This window comes from Musca autumnalis, unplaced genomic scaffold, assembly GCF_047663935.1.
Source record: "Musca autumnalis isolate F117 unplaced genomic scaffold, ASM4766393v1 scaffold_2, whole genome shotgun sequence".
Classification (NCBI taxonomy): Eukaryota; Metazoa; Arthropoda; class Insecta; order Diptera; family Muscidae; genus Musca; species Musca autumnalis.
The window spans coordinates 255,117,256-255,140,061 of NW_027411755.1; positions in this window are offsets into that span (position 1 = coordinate 255,117,256).

Consider the following 22,806-nt stretch of genomic DNA (forward strand, 5'->3'; position numbering starts at 1 on the left):
TGTCAGATATTTCACTGTGGAGACTGAATTTCCCGACTGTTGCGCCAATGATATTCCCCTTTCCAATTTTGGCATTAAAATCGCCTAGAATAATTTTAATGTCATGGGCAGGGCAACGGTCATACCCTTCTTTTAAGCGTTCGTAAAATATATTTTTGGTCTGTTCGTCCTTGTCTTCAGTGGGAGCATGAACGCAAATAAAACTGATGTTGAATAATTTTGCTGTTAATCGAATTGCAACGAGTCTTTCATTCACGGGAGGGAAGCTGGAGACCAGATGTTTTAATCTCCGACCAACTGCAAATCCGCAACCAAACCCATGCTTTGTGTCATGGCAGCTATAATACAGTGGGTCACCTTTAGGTGTTGTTGTGACGCCTTTCCCAATCCATCGTATTTCCTGTATGGCAGTAATGTCGGCCTTGTTCTTTTCCAGTACATCTGCCAATGCGTAAACTGCACCTTCTCTATAAAGAGTGCGAACATTCCAGTTGCAGATTCGCAGATCATGGTCCTTAAAACGTTTGCGGGGTTCGTCAATTTTAGAGCAAGCATGGTCACATTTGGCACGGTAGTGCCGATGATTTTCGGCAATTTACACGCACACGACCCGAATGAACAGAAAGAGCGTACAAAAAAGAACAAATGTTTTGATTTGTTATTGAATACATTCACATATTCTCCGTTCTCTTTTTGTCATGCCTGTTTTAGAGGGGTTTGTTTTTCTTTTCTTTCGTTTTTATACCCTCCACCATAGGATGGGGGTATATTAAGTTTGTCACTACGTTTGTAACTACTCGAAATAATCATTGTAGACCCCACAAAGTATATATATTCTTGATCAGCGTGCAATTCTACATCGATATACCCATGTCCGTCCGTCTGTCCGTCTGTGGAAATCACTCTAGCGTCCGAACGGATTGACGTAGGTTGATGAAATTTTGGGAAAATATGTTATATTTACGTAGGACTTTTGGTATTGAAAGCGGGCTATGTAGGTCCACGCTTTCGTATAGCCCCCATACAAAATGACGCGTGACGCGTCGTCGTTTTAAGGAATTTTTAAGATATTTGGCCCATTTTACCACCGAGTTGGTTGTAATTTGGTACTTTGTGTCTCCAGAGGCCAAAAAATATTCCCACCAAAGTTGGGTTATATAGGTCCACGTTTTGGTATAGTCCCCCATATAAGGCCCCATATAAAGTACGCGTCATTTTAATATATTTTAAATGTATTAGACCCATTTGACCACAGAATTGGTTGTAATTTGGTATTTTTTGTCTTCAGAGGCCAGAAAACATTCCTACCAAAGTTGGGTTATATAGGTCCACGTTTTGCTATAGCCCCCACATAAGGCCCCTTATAAAGTACGCGTCATTTTAATATATTTTGAATGTATTAGACCCATTTGACCAAAGAATCGGTTGTAACTTTGTATTTTGTGTTTCCAGAGGCTAAGAAACATTTCTACCATAAAATGTTTATATAGGTCCACGTGTTGATATAGCCCCCATAATACAATATCTCCCGATTTTCGATATTTTGAACGTTTTAGCCTCATTATCACACCGAGATGGCTGAAATTTGGTATTTAGTCTTCTTTAGGCGTACAAAACTTTCCCCCAGAAATGTGTAGGTATAGGTCCACGCAATCATATAGCCCCTATAGAACGGTCCCTTCCGAATTTCGGTATTTTTAAGGTTGTGGCCACATTAATCCACCGAAATGGCTGAAATTTGTGGTGGAGGGTATAAAAAGTTCGGTCCGACCGAACTTAACGCTTTTCTTACTTGTTTTCATAGTAGACTGTTTTTTACTAGGGGAGGGTTACTAAACCCGACGCCCAAACCCACATTTTTAACGTTCTTATGGGTGAACGCGCTGCACATGTTAGCTCACTACCTTTAACGGGTGTTAATGGCAGTTCCACAGGTGACACCACGAGGAGATCAGTGTCCACTTGAGATGAAAGAGGGACCAAGATAAATCCTGGGCTTTGCTATGTTAAAGTCGGTCAAGACCGTTCCTTGGTATCTTCCATCCCCATACGTCACCCAAAGTATTGATCTAGAAACATCCAAACTGTCCTTCTAATTGCAGATGAAAGGGTGCGTTTATTCGCGTAACTGGTATTGAATGTGTCCATGAAATATTTCGGCCTATGCCTTCTGATTCATGCATTTTCCGAATTTTGTGTTCAGAAAACATTTAATAATCGACAGAGGTTAATATTATCGACGTTTTGGCCAAACCTTTTACCTCGTAATATTTTGACCATGTTCGTGTCACGGAGTAACGGGTTCTTCCGTCATCTTCTTTGGTACGTATTTGAGCAAAGAGTGACAATTTTGGTAAAAATACTATACGTCATACTTATCTCTTGCTTATTAATGTAAGTCCTGATATCTGGCTCATTCCTTAGAAATAAATCCAATTTTTCGATTATAGCTTCAGTGTCGATATCCTAATAAAAATGAAACTGTTAATGATGTTTATGCCATCAATGAGCCAACAAACATTTCATTGTGATGAAATTTGCCGCCTGAAAAACTGTTATGTTGTTTTTTGAAACAATATTGAAATGCCATGAATTAGCCTAAGGCTCATTAAATGCCATTGTTAGACCTGTCGTTGCATGCACCAGAAAGGAATACATGAGGGTGTTGCAGTGTACAACACCATTTCGGGCAACGGAACATACCAATGCAAACATCATCATTGTTCACATAATGTGATGAAGCACCACAGGTCGAGCAGGAGTAGTGAAAACAGAAAACTTGGAGCACTATGATGAGAGTTGCTTCATATGTTTTTGTTTTTTGTTTGGTCTTTTGTTTTTTTTTTTTTAACTTTTGTTGTGTTTTGGGGTTGTTGCATAAAAACAAAAGGCGGTGCGTGTACTTACTCCAGTCTACAAGTGCCACAAGCTAGTAGCCGCGTGTAGCACAGCCCGGCTCGGAAACAATAAGTATGTTTTGCAGGGGGTAGAGGGCAAATTTTTTGCGAAATGACATTTGTCCACCCACATACATATGGTTGTTTGAGTAGGCAATTGAAAGGTATTGAGGCATGATAATGTATTGAAATAGTAATCGAAGTGCTACTAATTTCAAATACGACAGACCACATAATAATTTCGGGGTTTAATTGAATTGATTTTACCTAAGAGGAGAGATGATTTTGAATGTGTACGAGCTTCTAGGTCTACATTTTTTTACTATAGCTGCGGTTAACGTTTTCATAGCCTAATATAAAAGGAGACCAGTTAAGAGTTTTACACATAAAATTTCTATGCACACTATAGCCGAATTTATCAATAAAGAAGCAGTACAACATTACTGTTTAATAAAAAGGGTCAATATTCTGCCTGTATCTCATAATGATTTTTTATTTAATCTTGTATATGTTACAACATGTAATGGATCCGGCCGATTTGCTTTGGAAACGAAGTTCTTTTGACTATATCGCTATTCAGATACTTTAATCCACATTCATTCTCACAATTCATAATACAAATTTTAATATCGCCAAATATCAACTCTTAACTTTCCCAACGACCATCAGTTTTCATTTTCCACCTGATTCTTGAGGTAAACTTTTAATTGTTCTGCCATAAATTTCCTTTCCAACGCATAAAAGAGGATATTTACTTTTCGAACAATACGCACATTGACCATTGGACAGGGCATTGAATGAATTCAAATGAAAATTTCCCCAAACAAAGTGGTGCAAGTAGCTGCAAGGAAAATTGCGTAAAAGTTCATTCTCTGTTCAGTTCACTTTGCACGAAATTATTTTTTACTCCAAAAAATGGGGGAAATAGACGACCTTAAAGTACACACTACAAACATGTTAACACACGCACACACTTACCCACCCATCCACACATAAATTCATCTCATCACAAGTGTTGTTGTTTCGCAGCATCGAAATACTTGTACACCGGAGAACGGAATGATGATAGTCCCCATACATACAATTTTCTTCATTATTTGTTTTTCCCCATGAAAATATTACCCACTCTTGTGTGTGATAATATGTAGGGGTGTGTGTGTGAGGAAAGTTGATACACGGAGAAAAATAAAATTGAAGAATAAAAAAATCAAATATATTTACCACATCAGGCCGTGAAAGATAAACTGGTGGATATCCACATTTTATTACCTGCAGCTAAAAACTCTAGATATATAGCTGTAGATAAAAAATAAGATGTCCTATGGAAAGATCCCTAACTTTGACCGGTAAGGAAAGGATCAGAGTCAGCGGGAGTCTCATTTCAGAGATTCAAGTGGTTAACAGCATGGCAGTAGATTATTAGAGTTTGGGAATTCCTGATTTTTTTTCATTCCCGGGAAATCAGCAATGATACCGAAAATCGGGAGATACCGTTATATCTATATATATAAAATAGAAAAATGTTTGTATGTTTGTTTGTTTGAAATTTATAGACTCAAAAACCGCTGAACCGATCTTGCTGAAATTTTTAGGGTATATTACTACATCGCCTGAAAGTAACATAGGCTATAAAAAGTTTCGAAATTCCGCTCCGATCCGGAGATATAGCATCAGAATCGGGGGTACCTCCAAAAAATTTAAACTTTGTATGCAAATATCTATAGAACGGTTACAGATACAGACTCCAAATTAGAAATGTGTGATGGATTTTAGCCTAAAAATAAATGTGCCAAAATATAGCGAAATCGGTCCAGATTTGGATATAGCTCCCATATATATTTTCGTCCGATTTCAAGAATTTGATGTACCAAACACGCTATATATGTCCGATTTCCATGAAATTTGGAATGCGTGACGGAACGTGGCTTATAACAAAATGTACCCAACTATATCGAAATCGGTTCAGATTTGGATATAGATCCCATATATATTTTCGTCCGATTTCAAGTATTTGATATACCAAACACGCTACATATGTCCGATTTCAATGAAATTTGGAATGTGTGACTAAATTTGTTGCAGAAATGAGTATGCCAAATTATGTTGAAATCGGTTCGGATTTGGATATAGCTCCTATATATATTTTCGGCCGATTTCATGTATTTGATGTACCCAATCCACTATGTATGTCCAATTTCAATGAAATTTGGTATGTGTGACTAAATTTGTTGTAGAAATGAGTATGCCGAATTATATTGAAATCGGTTCAGATTTGGATATAGCTCCTATATATATTTTCGGCCGATTTCATGTATTTGATGCACCCAACCCACTATGTATGTCCAATTTCAATGAAATTAGGAATGTGTGACTAAATTTGTGGTAGAAATGAGTATGCCGAATTATATAGAAATCGGTTCAGATTTGGATATAGCTCCTATATATATTTTCGGCCTATTTCATGTATTTGATGCACCCAACCCACTATGTATGTCCAATTTCAATGAAATTTGTAATGTGTGACTAAATTTTTGGCAGAAATGAGCATGCCAAATTATGTTGAAATCGGTTCAGATTTGGATATAGCTCCTATATATTTTTTCGACCGATTTCATGTATTTGATGCACCCAACCCACTATGTATGTCCAATTTCAATGAAATTAGGAATGTGTGACTAAATTTGTGGTAGAAATGAGTATGCCGAATTATGTTGAAATCGGTTCAGATTTGGATATAGCTCCTATATATATTTTCGGCCGATTTCATGTATTTGATGCACCCAACCCACTATGTATGTCCAATTTCAATGAAATTAGGAATGTGTGACTAAATTTGTGGTAGAAATGAGTATGCCGAATTATGTTGAAATCGGTTCAGATTTGGATATAGCTCCTATATATATTATCGGCCGATTTCATGTATTTGATGCACCCAACCCACTATGTATGTCCAATTTCCATGAAATTTGGAATGTGTGACTAAATTTGTTGTAGAAATGAGTATGTCGAATTATATTGAAATCGGTTCAGATTTGGATATTGCTCCTATATATATTTTCGGCCGATTTCATGTATTTGATGCACCCAACCCACTATGTATGTCCAATTTCAATGAAATTAGGAATGTGTGACTAAATTTGTGGTAGAAATGAGTATGCCGAATTATGTTGAAATCGGTTCAGATTTGGATATAGCTCCTATATATATTTTCGGCCGATTTCATGTATTTGATGCACCCAACCCACTATGTATGTCCAATTTCAATGAAATTTGAAATGTGTAACTAAATTTGTTTTAGAAATGAGTATGCAAAATTATATTGAAATCGGTTCAGATTTGGATATAGCTCCTATATATATTTTCGGCCGATTTCATGTATTTGATGCCCCAAACACGCTATGTATGTCCAATGTGTAACTAAATTTGGTGTAGAAATAAGTATTGAAATCGGTGTTGATTTGGCTATAGCTCCCATGTTTATTTCAATGAAATTTGTGCGGTATCTACGAGTATATCTATAACGGAGGAAAATGTTTGTACGTTTGTTTGTTTGAAGTTTATGGACTCAAAAACCGCTGAATCGATCTTCCTGAAACTTTCAGAGTATATTACCACACGGCCTGAAAGTGTCACAGGCTATATAAATCTTAAAAATTCCGCCCCGATCTGGATATATAGCCTTAGGATCGGAAGTACCTCCAAAAACTGTAGACTTTGTATGCTGATATCTAACGAACGATTACACTGTGCAGCAGGATTTTTGGGGGGTGAAAAATTTCTTTTGGAGATGAAAGCCCTTGATGAGTATACTAAGAACCCAAAAGGAAATTTTCGCCATAGGTCAAGTTTCTGAGATATCGCGCGATGAAGTTTTTGATTTTTTCCCTATAATACTTGGAAAAATAGCTCCATATCTCTGTTTGGCGTTATTGTTGCTTCGTTTTGAGGTGACATGTCTTCAGTCAAATCGATTGGCGAATCTTTTTGTAGAACATTTCATTCTTCTAACTCAATGCCTTTCATGTCCTTCTCGTCCTTTATTTCTTGAACCGTAGTGAAAGTACCACAAGATGAGATTTTTCAGCATCCAAATATTCTACAAAAATGTTGCTCAGAAGATTTTACCTACGGTTCTCTTTGACAGCTAATCGATTTTGTCACATTTTCATTGTCCTTTTTGACATTTAATCGGTTTTGGTTCAGAAATAAACTATGTTTTGTTTTTCTGTATATTCGGCATTGGTTATTTATTGGTATGTAGACATAACAATTGGTTATTGCTAATGTAGACATCTGGGGTGCTTCTAAAATATTTACCACAAATAGCTCTTGTAATGTTGAACACGTTAATAACAAATTTTCTTGGAGGATAGATCCGGTTATCTCAATTTTTGATCCGGATATTCCGACATTAAAACGGATTTTTGAACCGGTTTTAAGTAACCGATTAAACTTATATGTATACCGTTAAAAAGCTTATAGAGTTGTCAATCAAATTAAATTAATTCGCTTCTGAAAACTTTGTTAGTTGCAGTTCCAGAACAAAAAAACCGATTTCTTAAACCGTTTTTAAGGAAAAATATCAGTACGCGCAAATATGGAGATCAAAGGCTGGGGGGCGAACAATTCTTTTTGGCAATGAAAGTCGTTGAAGATAATATTATGAACCCGGAATGAAAGTCATGCCGTAGGGCAAACTTCTGTGTTATGGCGCGATCAAATTTCGCTTGTTTTTTGTCATGTAGGCATGTATAGTTTGTCAAGAATGAATTCATTTCGCTATAACTCAGAAGTTTAACCTACGGCGTAACTGTCATTCCGGGTTCGTAATATTATCTTCATCGACTTTCATTGCCAAAAAGAATTGTTCGCCCCCCAGCCTTTGATCTCCATATTTGCGCGTACTGATATTTTTCCTTAAAAACGGTTTAAGAAATCGGTTTTTTTGTTCTGGAACTGCAACTAACAAAGTTTTCAGAAGCGAATTAATTTAATTTGATTGACAACTCTATAAGCTTTTTAACGGTATACATATAAGTTTAATCGGTTACTTAAAACCGGTTCAAAAATCCGTTTTGATGTCGGAATATCCGGATCAAAAATTGAGATAACCGGATCTATCCTCCAAGAAAATTTGTTATTAACGTGTTCAACATTACAAGAGCTATTTGTGGTAAATATTTCAGAAGCACCCCAGATGTCTACATTAGCAATAACCAATTGTTATGTCTACATACCAATAAATAACCAATGCCGAATATACAGAAAAACAAAACATAGTTTATTTCTGAACCAAAACCGATTAAATGTCAAAAAGGACAATGAAAATGTGACAAAATCGATTAGCTGTCAAAGAGAACCGTAGCTAAAATCTTCTGAGCAACATTTTTGTAAAATATTTGGATGCTGAAAAATCTCATCTTGTGGTACTTTCACTACGGTTCAAGAAATAAAGGACGAGAAGGACATGAAAGGCATTGAGTTAGAAGAATGAAATGTTCTACAAAAAGATTCGCCAATCGATTTGACTGAAGACATGTCACCTCAAAACGAAGCTACAATACCGCCAAACAGAGATATGGAGCTATTTTCCCAAGTATTATAGGGAAAAAATCAAAAACTTCATCGCGCGATATCTCAGAAACTTGACCTACGGCGAAAATTTCCTTTTGGGTTCTTAGTATACTCATCAAGGGCTTTCATCTCCAAAAGAAATTTTCCACCCCCCAGACTTTGTGTTCCATTTTGTGTCACAGTGTTATCGATACAGTCTTCAAATTTGGTATGTGTGACGGAATTTGGTCTAAAAATAAATTTGCCAAAGTAATTTGAAATCGGCTCAGATTTGGATATATATTGTCGGCCGATTTAATGCATTTGATGCATAAAACACGTTTTATATGCCCAATTCCAATGAAATTTGGAATGTGTGATAGAATTTATTGCAGAAATAAATGTTCCAAACTATTTTGAAATCGGTTCAGATTGGGATATAGCTCCCATATATATTTTCGGCCGATTTCATTTTCATGTATTTTATGCAATAAACACCTTATGTTTGTCCAATTTTAATGAAATTTGAAATATGTGGCGGAAATTTATCTACAAAATTGAAATCGGTTCAGATTTACATATAGCTCCCATATATATTTTCGGCCGATTTCATGTATTTGATGCACCAAACACGCTATGTAAGCCCATTTCAATGAAATTTGGAATATGTGGCGGGAATTGGTCTACAAAACAAATTTGTAAATTATATTGAAAGAATTTCAGCCAATAGAATTTCAGGAAATGCACGAACGTACAAATCCATTGATACTGTGGCAACTGAAGACAACGCGGTTAACTATCCAGTTGAATTCCTAAGTTCGTTGGATCTTCAGGCTTTCCACCACATAATTTAGTGCTAAAAGTTGGTGTTCCTATTATTTTATTAACAAACATAGACCCACCTCGCCTTTGCAATGGTACAAGGTTAACAGTAAAAAAAACTACATAACTATTTAATTGAGGCAACCATTATTACTGGGAAGTATATAGGTTCAGATGTAATTCTACCTCGAATCCCTCTAATAGCAACAGAAACGCCCTTCAATTTTAAAAGATTGCAGTTTCCTGTACGTTTGACATTTGCATTGACTATAAAGAAATCCCAAGGGCAGACTCTTCGTGTATGCGGCCTAATTTTAGCATGTTCTTGCTTTTCTCATGGTCAGCTCTACGTTGCATGTTCACGTGTTGGTAGACCGGCCGATTAGTTTGTTTACGCTCCTGAAGGAAAAACAAAAAACATTGTATATCCTAAAGCATTACAATAAATACTTTACTTTAAATTTTGAATTTATTTCTATCTGATTTTAAAAAATCCGTAAAATTTCAAATGCATATCAATCTAAAGGGGTAGCGAAACGCACCGGGTTCAGCTAGTGGGGGCTATATAAAGGCGTGAACCTACACCGACAAATTTCATATGGACAGTTTGATACCCCAAATGAAGATTAAATACCAAATTTCAGCCATTTCGAAGGAATATTGAGGCCACAACCTTCAAAATACAGAAAATCGAGAGGTACCGTTCTATGGGGGCTATATTAAGGTGAGGACCTGTACCGACAAATTTCTGGGGGAAAGTTTTATAACACCAACGAAGATTAAATATCAAATTTTAGCCATTTCGGAGGAATATTGAGGCCACAACCTACAAAATATTGCGAGCCGGACGGACTTGGTTATATCGACATAAAATTTTACACTGATCAAGAATATATATGCTTTATAGGGTCCTCGTTGAATATTTCGATGTGTTGTAAACGGAATGACAAATTTAATTATACCCTCCATATTTTGGTGCAGGGTTTAAAAATATACATGACTTATACATGAAAATACAAATATTCGTATTTCCGGGAATTTCAAAAAATTCCCGTGAAATCACGTTCAAAAAATTTCGGGAATTCCCGGGAAATTTTGGGCCGGGAATTCCCGACCAGAAACTCTATAGATTATGCGGCGGATATTTTCATATACCTCAGATGGAAGAACTGTAATAAATCAGCTATGTAGATATTTAACCTGTAACATACGTCATCGACGGTAGGATCCGACGCTAAGATTGTACAATGGAGGATGTGAAATTTCACCTTGGGAAACTCTATGTTTCACTCTACGTATCATCGACTTCCTATATCGGAATTCCACAAAATAATGGCGTCGACACATAAAGATGATTATGCAACAATTGAACAAGTTCCTAAGGATTCTCCATGTCCTCGAACAACTTGACTTGGCGGACGGCATGACTGCACAGTAGGGGATGATTAGTGCCTATTGAATCTTCACTACTGACGACTGAAGGAAAATTGGCCCGTACTATTCATACTATACACCAATGTTGCAATGCTTCAGGTGGTCCAGTCATTTCTCTCGCTTATGCTAGCTTTTTGACTTTAAGAGCTAATTTCCTAACTCTTGGGTCTTCAGGGATCGTACGATGAAGCTCATCGTACAGTTGCAGTTCCCGTCGCCTCTGCTGTGAAATTTGGTTCAATTTCTCTGAAGCGGTGTTGACTCATCCTCTGAACACTTGCCAATCAGATTTTCCGTGGTTCAAAATAGTACGAACTTGGTTACGAGGGTCACTAAAAACCTTCTGGCCTAGGTAACATGCAGAGTCGCCAAGCGTCATTTGACACTTTTTTGGAAAGTTTAACAGTTTTTAGCCTAAAAGTACTCCGGAGAGTTTGTCATGTGTTGTGTTCTTTACAGCGACTTGAAGAAATAACTTTGCAAAAAAAAGTGGAATTTACTTGTGAACAATTTTGTCCGATATTTTTCACAACTTTCGGCGTAGATAATCACGGCAAGGTTGGATCGATCAAATGAAATCTTTGTATTTTGATAAAGGACCATCCTTTAGCACTATGACAAACTGGTTTAATGAACTCAATACGAAGGTCGTGAGGGTGGTCCAGACGCGGCCGTAATGCTAGAAAAAATGTAAGCCGTTGGTGAACGATTAATACAAGATCGCCGTGAGATAGAGGCATCTTCGGGCATTTCTTCCGCCAACTAACATTTGATATTGCATAGACACATGGCCGCAAAAATGGATTTTTCTCGTTAGATCTGGCTGTTGTGGATTGCTGTAAAGAAATTGTGAATAAAAACGATCGCGGTTCTTCATACGACGTGTATAAGATCGTCACAGACCACGAATATTGGATATATGCGTATAAGCCCGAAACAAAGCAGCAATCGATGGTGGGGCCCTCGAAGGCGTGCCAAATCCAACGAAAGTTGTTAATATAAGAAGCACTTCGAAACAAATTGTTTCTTCGGCAAAGCTGAACGTGTGGCGACTATACGGCTTGAGAAATGTAGGACGGTTTATAATGAGTGGTACACTACAATCTGTTTGCGTGAACTCTCCTGAGAAATTCGAAAAACGAACAAGACAACATTTGATTGCAGCATATCAAGAAAAACAGCGTGGTCAACGATTTTCGTCGTCAGAAGAAGCTCTTGAAGCGTTCAAAAATCATGTTTTGAAGGTGTCTCCATCGGAGCGGAAAAAGTGCTTGAACAATTGGATTGACCGAATGAAAAATGTACAAATCATGCTGGAGACTATTTAAGAAAACAGTAAAACTATTTTTAATGGTAAATATTCGCGTTTTCATTGTTAGGCCATGCAGCCCTCGTATTGATGCCGCTGCACAGTCTCGATTTTAATTACGCTCGTGTTTGCCTTGTCAGCTGGCGTTCTTCTGTGACCTCCAAATACGGCATACATTTAAAATACATGTACAAAAATATCATTAAAAATGGTATCCAAGCCTGACTGACCAGCTCGTTGTTCTAGAATTTCCTGTTTATACCTTCAGACGTCTTTTTCTCGTTGATGAAAATCTCTCCTGACGTGCCTGGGTGGGGAAGTCAGTAGACAAAATAGTGATCAAAATGCTTATAGCGATAACACCCAGACCAGTACTACATCGACAACATCCTGTTGTGCAGGAATATTGCTTTATAACAGGTCAACAATGTTTCATTGTCAGCCTGCAAGTGGTGCCGGTCAACGACTTGAGGACCTTGTTCCTTCTGAACTTATTACAAACATCGGTGGCTTGCACGGGCATGAAACATGTTATCGAACATTACACTATGGAAGAATATGTTCAGCGGCAATCTCATTTCAGACTTTCAAGTGGTAAACAGCATGACAGTAGATTATGCGGCAGATATTTTCTTATACCTCAGATCGGTCCACTCCTTCCAGTACCTCCCCCCCCCCCAAAAGTTCGAAAATGTTCGGAAAATTTGTGCGCACGATAACTCTTGAAGAGAGTAACCGATTTGGTCCATACTTTGCACATTGTGAAATTTCTACCAGTCATAGATGAGGGTTCAATATGGACCCAATCGGTCCACTCCTTCGGTTACCTCCCACACAAAATTTCGGAAAAGTTCAGTATAGGACCCGCTCTCGCTTTGATTTTTTGTTGTAGCAACTTGTATTCACTGCCCTCCATACGACGGTACAAGTTTCATCAGGGGCAAGCCCATACCTCCTGAGAAAATAGCCTGAAAGGTGCAATAATATTTCTGCGAATATTAGATGAAATTCAAAGGTGGTGCTTATAGGTCCACTCCTTCCGGTGCCCTCCCACTAAAGTTCGAAAATACTCGCAATATCTCACAAACGGAGCAACCGATTTGGTCCAAACTTTGCATATCGAAATACTTTGTCCGAACTTAGTTCATGTTAATATTTGGTGTTATAGGTCCATTCCTTGGACCCTGTTTACAGCGATATTATGTTTTTCGTACGCTAGTATGGTACAAAAGCTCTATCTATCGATTTCCCCCGCAAATTTTTGAGCTTTAATCCAATCCATATTTTTGTCGGTTCATAACCCAAAAATTTTGAAAACCCCCAAAAACACATTAGCTTTTTTGGGAAAAAAAAAGTATTTCAATCCACACAGGCTGAGGGTATATATCTGTAGGCAAAGCCGACTGATAATTTTTTACTTGTTTCGATGCAATTTCATACTTCTTGAAATAATGATCAAAATGGTCCAAAAAAGCTTAACGGCACTAACTGCGCTGGGTAGTATAACACTCTAAGGGAGAAATTGATTTGGTCCGATCGTTGTACGGACCACTTTTTGGATACCTCCCACACGAAGTTTGAAAAGAGTGCAGTTTATATTTTTGGCTACATGTTGTTATGCAGCACTAGTTATAACAGTACAATTTTTTCGGGGGCAAGTCCATAATTCCTTAGGAATTGTCCCAACAACTCAAAAAAGCAATATAGAGTCCAGAAGTATTATGTTTATTTATTTTCTTTAGCTGAGGATATATCTCTGTCGGCACAGCTAACTGATACTTTGTAGCTTATTTCAATCTTACTAAGCTTTCAAGGATATATTTAACACAAAACAAATACACAATTTCTCCAAGTATACCCGTGTAATACATACATACAAAATAAATATATACCGAGTAGTGTGCATACGTTTCAAGGCTCATTGAGCATGTTTATTAGCCAGCTTTTTGTGCTAATTAGCTACAGTACTTCATGGTTATTAAGATTGTGGCAAAGTGGTTGCAATTCAGCGAACAACAATAACCATATTTCTGTGTTTTTGTTGTTGCTGTTATTTTTTCTGTTCATCATTTCGCCATATCCACCTCCAATGTGAGCTATGCGAGCAAGAGATGCTGAATACAAGCACATCGAGGATGATGCTGTGATGGTAATGATGGCAGTTGCAGCAGCATACTTCTTGGGCTAGCTCATACCATAGCTTAATGTGGCAGCTTATGGACGTGTGTTTGGCTCACAGTCAGGTTTGGTGAAAACACTGCTTGATTTGTTTTTGCACTCAGAATGTTTTTTTTTTCGTTTTGCGATTCAAAGTTGTTGCCAGGTTCTTACCAGCTACAAACATATGACACACGCACCCTCACCCATATATTTATGTATGAATGTGGGTAGCTGGGTAGAAAACAAACATCCATCCAGCCACTCATAATTCATAACTGGGGAAATAATCTTAATCACCTTCTCATAATTCCCAAAGAAATTGAATATTCCACTTGGGCAACAACAAAAATATGGCACATCAGCCAGCTAACCAACCGAACAACCCACCCACCTCATAGCATAAGTCTGCAAGGCACAATATTCTAATGTTGTTGCCTGTGCATGGTGGCTGGCTGGGTTGAGGTGGTGCTGGTCCAAATGCACATGGCAAAAGTGCAACCACTTTACCTAACATTGTTCGATGTTTCACATAATCGTGACCACTTGCATGCAGACGCCATACGCCGCTATGTGAGTTGGCATTCGTTCCCCTGCTCTTGCCTAAGGCCTAAGGACTGAATGAATGGTTGCTGACGGCTGACTAACGTCAAGTCAAGAACAAGACGAAAAACAAGTTAATTATCCATACATACGTACGTACGAGCCAAAGTAGTAAGTGAAAGCTGAACGCTGCTGAAAGCATTATGTCATTGCATTCTAATTTCTTTTCCACCGTTTCATTATCTCTGGCTCTTCAGAGTGCACGAAATGCAGTCATTTCTTCTGCCGTCATACCACCTGCATGACGGGCTTGTCTGCTGCTGCTGCAGCAAGAGAAAAAACTTCAATTTAATTTAAGAATTTCCTGTTCTATGGGATCTTTACTTAACACCTCTTGGCAACGTAAATAAATGCGGAAACAGGAAATGAATTTAGGTTTGTGTTTGTCCACACTATGATATTAGGAATGCCTAAAGTTATGCTATAGTTTTTGTTGTATAAATTAAAGATCACTACCATCAGTACACAGGGTGACTACGAAAAAAAATATTTAACTAAACTGTAATAAGAACAGAAATCTGATGGTATGTGTGAGTCGGAACACATTCCATGGTTAAAGCACAACAGATATGTAGGTAGCTGTAAACGTCCATTCAAATACATATAAAGAATATAAAGAATTCAAATTCGCGTTATAAATATGACCAGGAATCAATTGCAGGCATATGCATTGAGAGAATCAATTAATCATTAGGAATCCATGGGCTTATACATATTTTTTTTATTAGAGAAAAGCATAATCAGTAATAAAACGTCATGCCCCTATACAAGAAAAGTGATAATGTGTTATTATTACCCATGTATGTAGAAGTTTTACATGGGTTAACTACTGAGAAATATCGCCAACATTAAACTGAGGGATATTTTGATACCGTTGATAATGTGATGTTGCCTGGCCTGGAAGCGAACCAACGCATGCAGTGCGTAAAGCGGGTGTGCATACCATGACAGTAAGGTGGCCATTCTCTACAAGTGGTGCCTAAGACAACCCGGCCGGCGCACAGAGGACGAAATCATTGATCTAGCGGCGCGAAAGTCAAAAAATCAAAGTATAAAATTGCGAAATGTTTTCCATTATATCGATTACAGACACTCTGTTGACTAAGATTTTGTTTTTACTTTTTTGTTGTTGTAAATATTCACTCAGTTATTCAGTGTCAAGTGCAAGAAATTTTGACGGATCACATTTTAATAAAATTGTTGCTAAAAACCTGATCTCATATTTGTTTAATTGTTAAATAAATTCGTAATAAAACTAAACAAAGTTTATTTTTTATTGAGAGGGGAGGGTTTAAGTTAAATTAAAATAAAATGTTTGGGGCCTGAAGTTAGATAGTTATAAAGCAATAAATTTTCAAAAAATTTTATTTTTTGAATGTTTTTAGTGCAATATACTTTTGTTGGATGGAGCGTAACTACAAAGGTCCACCGAGGTTCGGTCAAGTTATTTTTTTAAAAATTAAATTGGACTCCCTAGATTCCGAATAACCAAAATTTAGCTGCAAATAGCTGCAAATCTTGCTGATAAATGGTCTTGAAAAATAACTTAAATCCTCAAAATACCCAAAATCTGTCGGTACGGTTATATTGGGGCTATATCAAAATGTAGACCTATGTTCGCAATTTTTGGTGGAGAATTTTTGTGTCCACTGGGAACACCAAATACCAAATTACACCTAATTTGGTCGGAAAATGTAGCTTTAAATCCCCAAACTACTGAAAGTGGGGAGGTACCTTAAAAGGGGCCTATACCCAAACGTGGACCTATGTCCACAATTTTTGGTGGAAAGGTTTAGTGATCACTAGGAACCCTAAGTACCAAATTACAACTAATTTGGAAGGAAAAGGTGGCTTAAATCCTCAAAATATCGAATATCAGGAGGTACCGTTATATGGGGGCTATACCAAAATATTTGCCTATGTTGTTCATATTTAGTCCATAATTACCCACAGACACAGATTGAGTTTGTGCAAAATTTCAGAAAGATATCTTCATTCGTTTCCAAGTTATTAATTTCGCGCCGCTAGATCAGTGGTTTCGACAACTGTGCGGCGTGCCCCTTCTGGGATGCTTGTGGGTTATAACTTAACTTTTTTGAATTTCTTGCAAATATCAAAATACCATCACATAGCCATGTAGGGCAAAGAAAAATATACAAAGATGCGTTATCACTTTTCCCCTACCGTTGAAAAAGTTCCCGCACCGATTACATGCAAGTTATTTCCATTGCAATTATTTCCTTTATGTTTTCTATTATGATTGCGAATCGTTTCTAACTAACCTTCTATATCGGATATGTCTACATACGTCCAATATAATAATTTCGTCAAATCACGATAAGAGTGTATTTTAACATAAACAGAACATATGTATACAAATAAATGTTTATACAAATCAAAAATTGTCTTTATAAAAATTTTCTGAAGGCATTTGGAAATCTTAGTCGATGCGGAAACTTTTTTCACCGAATCGAACTAAAACAGGCGTTTTCGTTATCAGTACAATATTCCGCACATGGTACGGGCGGGGTATTTTTTTTTTTTTTTGGTATATACATATGTAGTATTACATAGGGTGGTCAGCGAAACAATAGAAGCATACCAATGTAGCTAGAAAATCCACTGAAAACAGTGAAATTTACAATAACAGTGGAATAGACAACAAGTTGAATATACCGAGCTTGAACGGAATAAAAAAGAAATATTACGATAACAAGTATACAAGATAACAAGTATTAACAAATATTAAGATAACAAGGTAGCGGGAAAATACGGTTTACCTTCGGAAGATTTACAAACCGGCGTCAAACCTGAGTTACTTCTACCTCACATTAGCTTGGAAGGTAGAAAGGCGACCTCCAGGCCAAATGAAAAACTGCTATTTCGGAAAGCCCGCGAGACCATCAGACGAACTGTAAAATATGGGAAGTATCGTGGAAAAGTTAGCACCCAGAAATGAATCCGAATAACAAGAGCAATGTATAAGGATGCAGAACTTTCAGTTCTACAGCCATTTCACACGAATCTGAGAATAAACCAAGCGTGCTTAAGTCCAGTGTTGCTCCAATTTCGTTGTTGCTGGAATACTATACACACCCGAATTCTTTACCACAGACTTTTACATGGAATATGGGAGGTAGAGTTGGTAAATGTTTACATATAGCCAATGAATAGTTGTGCCCTGCGATATATGAATAATAATAGTTCGCTTTTGGTCTGGTGCTAGGGGATTTCAGTGTTCATTAAGAGCTTTCGCATTTCGTCCTAGGAAACTACAAGTGGGGTATAACGCTGAACGAAGTTGCCCCTACAAGGACACGGTGAGGTTGCCGCAGCTTTCCAGATATCATCATTGTGGCTCCCGGTATGATAAATAGCGTGTCCTGACAACACGTCATTCGGTTGGCTTATACCGTCTTCCTTCCCAACTTCATAACTGATTGCCGTTTTTTTGTAACCATGTGAAAGCTAATTGGCAAGGGTTCAGAGAATTGACCAATTACAGCTTCAGAGAGTTACCAATCCCCTCATATAATCGGGTAGCTGAGAGAATTTTTCGGGTAATAATCAATAATCCGTCTCCGTAAATAGTCCACCTGACTTCATAACCTCTGAATATCGTACTTTTCTGAACCATGGCAAAGCTGATTGGCAAGGGTTAAGAGAATTAACCAAACACCGCTTCGCTACATACCTGCTGGTCGAATACCCCAACCCTGTTGACCTAACAGTTAGGGAACTCACTTTTGAAGTCGAAAGGCTGGTAGTTGAGCACAAACAGAAATACTGACCAGACCTCCTGAAGCAATTCAACATTGGATTAGGATTATATAAATTGTGGCCAATCGAATCCGGGGAATAAGGTTGATAGAACTGTTGTTACTTTGTACTGCGTGATATTTTAACTGGCAATTTATAGAGCACCCCGAGAATGCTACTTCGTATAAGAGTTTTCTCAGGCGATAAGGTACAATGTCATGAGCGCTGTTCCTGATTTCATTCGAAACACTAGGATGAAGCCGGGGTTGAGTGTTTGACAAGTGTCCTTAATCTATCGTTAGCGACCTATATTGTACCAGAAATATTAATTGTATACAGTGGAGAATACTCAAACCTGACAGAATGCCGCCTTCATGCCTCATCATGAGACATGTGGAACATATTCATTAGGAGACGACGATTTTAAAGGTGTATCAGGACAATAAGGCACGTCGGGAAAGATCTTCATGATATAGAGGAGATAGAGGTATAAAGGTACAAGCGCAAACCTCTGAATCAACGATATAGTTCAGCAGGCAGTACAAAGGTACAGTGTGAATGATGTACTCGGACGTGAATTAGGTCCACACGACACGCCACATTTATTCAACTGTCCAACTAAACCCACTCATTAATTCCTTATGGATAGACAACGGAATTTTATGCAACCATTATTTTTGGTCCGATTCATGTCAAATTTTGGGACTGGGCATACTTTTGGCTTCTGATTAAATTGCAATCGAAACATATGACATATGCAAAATTATGCAAAATGCATAAATTTTTCCATATGTATATGTGGGATATATGAAGGCCTGAACCTTAACAAATTTCCGCCTCTTGACAAATTTTAGGCGGAAAGCTGTTTACCCCCAAGGAAGACTTAATACCAAATTTCAGCCATTTTGGCGGGATATTCAGCCCACAACTTTCAAAATACCGGAAATCGGGAGGTACCGTACAATGGGGGCTATATGAAGACGTGGACCTATACCGAAAAATTTCAGGTGGAAAGTTATGTACCCCCAAAGAAGAATTAATATCAAATTTCACCCATTTCGAAGGGATATTGAGGCCACAAACTTCTAAATACCAGATATCCGGAGGTACCGGTCTATGGGGGCTATATGAAGACGTGTGTCTATACCGACAAATTTCAGGTGGAAAATTGTATACCTCCAAGAAAGACTTAAAACCAAATTTCAGCCATTTCGGAGTGATATTGAGGCCACAAACTTCTAAATACCAGAAATCCGGAGGTACCGGTCTATGGGGGCTATATGAAGACGTGGGTCTATACCGACAAATTTCAGGTGGAAAGTTGTGTACCCCCAAGGAAGACTTAATACCAAATTTCAATTATTTCGGTGGGATATTGAGGCTACAACTTTCAAAATACCGAAAATCGGGAGGTACCGTTCTATGAGGGCTATATGAAGACGTGGACCTATACTGACAAATTTTAGGTGGATAGTTGTATACTCCCAATGAAGAATTTATACAAAATGTCAGCCATTTAAGTGTGATGTTGAGGCCACAACCTTCAAAATATACGAAATCGGGAGGTACCGTTCTATGGGGGCTATATGAAGACGTGGACCCATGCGGATAAATTGCAGGTGTAAAGTTTAATAACCCTAACAAAGACTTAATATTTCAGTCATTTTGGTGGGATTTTTAGACCACAAATCCTTGTATATATTTTTGCATATTGTTTTGCATTGTCCCATTTTATTCAAATATGTAAACGTATGTCAAAATATGCAAAATTTGCTGGGCCTAATTCGTTTTATTTTGTGATAAAACGAGTTTCTGTCTAATCAGATTTTCTCTACGACCATCCTAACCATATACGCATTTGCATAGGATTCCGCTGTCTACTTATGGACGCAGCCACTTCTTTCAATAGTTATCGGGTCTAACAACCGCTTTAGTTGGTTACCGTCCGGAAGCATGAACTTTCTCATCTAAACAGTATTTAAGAACAGCCCTCAAACTGCGCTAATTCAGACATTTTTGAACTTTTTGCATACCCCCAACCGAGGATATTTATTTATTTATTTATTTATTTATTTATTTATTTATTTATTTATTTATTTATTTATTTATTTATTTATTTATTTATTTATTTATTTATTTATTTATTTATTTATTTATTTATTTATTTATTTATTTATTTATTTATTTATTTATTTATTTATTTATTTATTTATTTATTTATTTATTTATTTATTTATTTATTTATTTATTTATTTATTTATTTATTTATTTATTTATTTATTTATTTATTTATTTATTTATTTATTTATTTATTTATTTATTTATTTATTTATTTATTTATTTATTTATTTATTTATTTATTTATTTATTTATTTATTTATTTATTTATTTATTTATTTATTTATTTATTTATTTATTTATTTATTTATTTATTTATTTATTTATTTATTTATTTATTTATTTATTTATTTATTTATTTATTTATTTATTTATTTATTTATTTATTTATTTATTTATTTATTTATTTATTTATTTATTTATTTATTTATTTATTTATTTATTTATTTATTTATTTATTTATTTATTTATTTATTTATTTATTTATTTATTTATTTATTTATTTATTTATTTATTTATTTATTTATTTATTTATTTATTTATTTATTTATTTATTTATTTATTTATTTATTTATTTATTTATTTATTTATTTATTTATTTATTTATTTATTTATTTATTTATTTATTTATTTATTTATTTATTTATTTATTTATTTATTTATTTATTTATTTATTTATTTATTTATTTATTTATTTATTTATTTATTTATTTATTTATTTATTTATTTATTTATTTATTTATTTATTTATTTATTTATTTATTTATTTATTTATTTATTTATTTATTTATTTATTTATTTATTTATTTATTTATTTATTTATTTATTTATTTATTTATTTATTTATTTATTTATTTATTTATTTATTTATTTATTTATTTATTTATTTATTTATTTATTTATTTATTTATTTATTTATTTATTTATTTATTTATTTATTTATTTATTTATTTATTTATTTATTTATTTATTTAAGTTAGCAACATACAATAATGTAACGGTCATTACCACTATCACAAAAATGCCAAAGTAGAACACACGCCACCCAAAAGTGCCTACGTTGCACACACGCCATATCACGCCACATTTCATCAGCCAACGTACTTCAGCTAACCAACAGCCAAATATGTATCCTAAGCATCAAACCGTCTACTCAGCACTTGCCACCAACGATCAACGGACAACTGTGGATATTTAATACGATCAGCTTTGTTCGCTGCTGCAGAGCAACTTTAAGTTTAATTATAAAATTATGGAAACGAAAAGACTTAGTTTAGTTTGGTGCTGGACTTAAAAGGAAGGAGTTGATTGACGAAATAAAGATTATAACGTTTTCGGATAATTCGAGTTTTATTTAATACGGAAGAAGACTTTCATAACTGGCGCCCGAGAACAGGAACCTGCAAAAAAGGATAAGCAGGATAACCCTATCAGGAAAAAAGATAAGTTGTCAAATGAAAAAATATAATAAGTGACAGTGTAAAAATTTTTTTCCAATATTTACGAAAGAAAAATTTATTGAAAGAAATAAATTAAAAGTAATGTTAAAAGTAATAGATTAAAAAAAAGGATAAGCAGGATAACCCTATCAGAAAACAAGATAAGTTGTCAAATGAAAAAATATAATAAGTGACAGTGTAAAAAATTTTCCAATATTTACGAAAGAAAAATTTATTGAAGGAAAGAAATTGAAAGTAATAGATTGAAAAAACTGTAAATGTAAAAATTAAAGAATCAAAAGCGATTTGTAAAAATGAAAAAATATCACAAGTGACAGTGTAAAAATTCTTATACCATACTAACGAAAGAAAAATTTATGGAAGAAAAGAAATTAAAAATAATATATAAAAAATTTTAAAGCACAAATCGTAAATGTAAAAAATTTTTGAGAACCAGAAGTAATAACTACATCAAAAAAGGATATGTTGTTAAAGTGAAAAATATCATAAGTGACAGTGTACATTTTTTTTTCCAAATTTACGAAAAATTTATTAAAGGAAAAAAAATTTAAAAATAATAGATTACAATTTTTTTTCAAAGCACAAACTGTAAACGTAAAAAAATTGTTAAAGAATCAAAAAGTGATTTGTACAACTTCCTTGAGAAAGTTTGCTTTTAAATTATATTTCATTTTTCTCCCGTTGAAGGTAAGTG